General features: G+C 35.8%; 1 long non-coding RNA gene across 2 annotated transcripts; it reads left to right on the top strand.

Moving 5' to 3' along the window:
• The first annotated feature begins 540 nt into the window (after nt 1–540).
• LOC124461649 lies at nt 541–1904 on the top strand. Of its 2 annotated transcripts, XR_006955197.1 has the most exons (4): nt 541–921; nt 988–1361; nt 1426–1575; nt 1643–1904. It is a non-coding gene; the product is annotated as an uncharacterized LOC124461649 (long non-coding RNA). The 2 variants fall into 2 exon arrangements; XR_006955196.1 differs by having other exon boundaries at nt 541–1361.
• Nucleotides 1905–3468: the final 1564 nt, after the last annotated feature.

Here is a 3468-nt window from a genome sequence, read left to right on the forward strand (position 1 = left end):
TCAGGATAGCAACTTCGTCTACTGTTGGAGCATTAAATGTGCGTTCGTGTGTTCCAGATGGTCGTTTATCTGCTTTGATGACAACTTTATAGTCATCATTTGGCATGCGCTCTAAAGCACTCTTAAACAACCTGACCAACGCATGATGTTCATGAAGCAGAACTAGGCGTCGATCAAGTTGTTCTTTCATGTTGCCCATGAAATATATTGGTAAAAATTTATTCTATTCTATTCTATTTTATTCGTGTTAGTTACACTACTTATAACTCGAGATCTGCTGAACCAATCTTCGTGGTTATTGATCCCTTCGGATTTGATTCCTCCCGAATAGCAGAATACATCTTAAAAACAATAAGTATTTGTCGGAAAACCCCTTAAAACAGCCAATTTTTTTCCCGTTACAAACGTTTTCTAACAGTCAAATTAAATAAAGTCAACTGTTGTTTTAATGTCATTGTAGTGCTCTGTAATATACAATGTGAAAACTAAAGGAAAAATTCGAATATTGTGTTTTGTGTAGTGACATAATAGAAATTCGAATATCGTGTTTTGTGCAGTGTTTAGTAACCCATAACCAAACCAATTAGCAATCTAATCATTATGCCACGTTCTAGATTATCCGATGAACAAGGAGAAATTATACAAGAGGAGCGCCGCTTTAGTATTCAACGAGGAAGGGCATTAATTCGTGCTTCTCAAACACAAGAGCATAGAGGACAGCCTATGAAACGGCTGTTAGAAAGGTTAGAAAGGAGAAATCTTCGAGCCTATCGTACAGATGAGCATAGGAATAATCTTCAAAGTGCAAGAAGAAATGGTTCAAGAATAGATTTGAGTCGAGCAGACTTTCTATATGATTGCACCATCGACTACAGCTTGCATCGATTAGTTTGTGGCATTGTGGCTCATTGAAGTTTGCTGGTAAAACAACTGATTTGTGCCGCCTTAGTGGTAAAGTAAAATTGTTATTATTGGTCCCGCCAACAGTGCCATTGTGTTTCCTACTTTATGGCGAAATACTAGAAATATGACATTTTCTAGCGAACACTTCAAAATACAATGTCTGCTTCCAAGTGACTTCATTTGGGGCTGAAATTATCGAAGAACATGTTATAATCCAACATTTAAGGTAATTTTACGTTAAAAAAAATTGTTTGTAAGATACAAGATCTGCAGTTATGATCAGAGCAGATAAAAAACCTGCTAGAACACATGAACGCACATTTAATGATCCAACAATGGATGAAGTGGAAATGTTTATTGTTGGTGACGTTCATATGACGCGTTTCAATACCCGCTGATGTTCTGGCAAGGGGACGATGAATATAACTTTAATATCAAAATGAAATATTTATTGAATGGTAAGATCAATGGCGTTAACGTATTAGGTGTTCTAAAATACAATTTTTACCAAATTTGTTTTAGGATAGGAAACTACCAAGAAGGTTAGGTCGATGAAATACTACGCATACCGTTTGCTGATTCGTAAAATTTTTGACAATTATTACTTCAACAATATTGTGTTTACATGTCGAAACAATACGTAGTACCTTAATTTTATTCGGTTGAATCAAGGTAAATTGCGTTTAGAAGTGTATATTCAATGTTGGTCGAATGACTATTTTACCGGCGACATACACAGGTATTTTAAACTCCTTGAATGTGCAGGGTTAATGCTTAGAAATTTAAACCAACCAAAACTGTGCATTGGAAAGCGTTTGTTAATAAGAAAACTGATGATCAATACTTAAAGAAAAATTTAAAGATGAGGAAAATCGTATTCCAAGGATCCCGATTCGTCTTTTCTTCGCCATGACGATCAACAAATCACAGGACCAATCCTTGACTAGTTGTGGCCTTAATCTAAAAAATTCATGTTTTCACCAAAAAACAAATGTCGTTTACAAAGGTGCTAAAATGAAAATTTCGTTTTACTTTTCAAATATAAATCAAAACAAAAATTTTTTTTTCATCTGTTAATCCCAAACGAAATATTAAGAAATATTAAAAGCAGTCAGGTGAAACGAGGTTCGCCGGGTTTGCTAGTGTACTTATAATAACACTGGACTACTTGTCGTGCGACTCAGTTGATAGTCTCTTTGAGAAATGATTTACGGCCTTTTTAACAAGCTCTCTCTCAACTTATGATTACATAATGATTACATAATTAATGATCCTATGCTATGCTCTCTCTACTACTACTAGAATGTTCGGCCACTACGTGTTTGTCTCTTCTCTTCTATCACTTTGGACTGCTCTCTCTCAATGCCATTTCTCACATTCGGCCCTTCTGATTGTACATTCGATTCCGACCAGAATCAATATGGTAAGAACAAAGTGGTTTGTCACCCATGTCTATTGAAGTAAAATATTCCTCTCTTTTGCCAGCTTTTGCGTTAACAAAAATACACTCCACACAACTATGTACCACACGAATAACCTTATCTCTCAATTCGGAAATATAGTACGATTTCTCGATCAAATCTTGCGGTCCTGGTTATGTGCAAGTTTAATAATCTAATGTTCCATTGCCAAAATTAGGATCTTTATAGAGAATCTCGTTCTCTATATAGAAGTCTTTATAGCTTTCCTTTTCGACTAGTGTCTTTACTGCCTTGGTCCACTCAACTTGCAACTGAGCTCTTAATCGATGTTTAATAGTGTCCTCAACAAGCATAAAACATGCAAAACGACTCAACGCATCGAGGTGCCACATTCGAGTACTTGATAGATGTACAATAACATAAATAATATCTTGAAGATACATAGCCCAACGAGCAACTCTCAAAGGAACATCTTTCTTTTTCATGGACATAGCGAATGCGTTACAATCAGTAACTATGGTGAATCGAGATCCTAGGACATAAAAACGACATTTGGTTAATGCTCCAATTATAGCAAACACTTCGAGTTCGTAAGAATGATACCTTTCTTCGCACAATTTTGTTTTGCGACTCATATATTGAACGGTATGAAATGCATTATCCTGTCGATGTTTTTGTAACAAAGCTGCCCCAAATCCGTATTTTGAAGCGTCCGCATGTATTTCAGTTTGCAACAATTTAATGGGGGTTAAACAATTTAATGACGGGTTCTTTAGTCAACCCAGCTCTAAATTCTTCGAAAGTGAGTTTGTGTATATCTTTGAATTCAAACTTCGAACCCTTACGCATTAAATCGAACAACGGTTTCGCGATTACTGCATAACTTTCAATAAACTTTTTAAAACAGGAAGTTGGACCTAAAAATCTTTGTATCTTTTTTTTGCTACTTGAGATGGGAAAATTTGAAACAGCTCTAATCTTTACTTTGCTCGGCGTTATGGTACCATTTTCTACATCATACCATAAAAATATGACTTTTTGTTGCAGCATCTGGCATTTACTCCAATTAATTCGTAAACCGTTTTTGGCTGACACGTCTTACACGCGTTTTAGCTTGGCTATACCATCATCGGCACCAGCACTT

The sequence above is a fragment of the Drosophila willistoni genome, unplaced genomic scaffold (assembly GCF_018902025.1).
Source record: "Drosophila willistoni isolate 14030-0811.24 unplaced genomic scaffold, UCI_dwil_1.1 Seg58.1, whole genome shotgun sequence".
Lineage (NCBI taxonomy): Eukaryota > Metazoa > Arthropoda > Insecta > Diptera > Drosophilidae > Drosophila > Drosophila willistoni.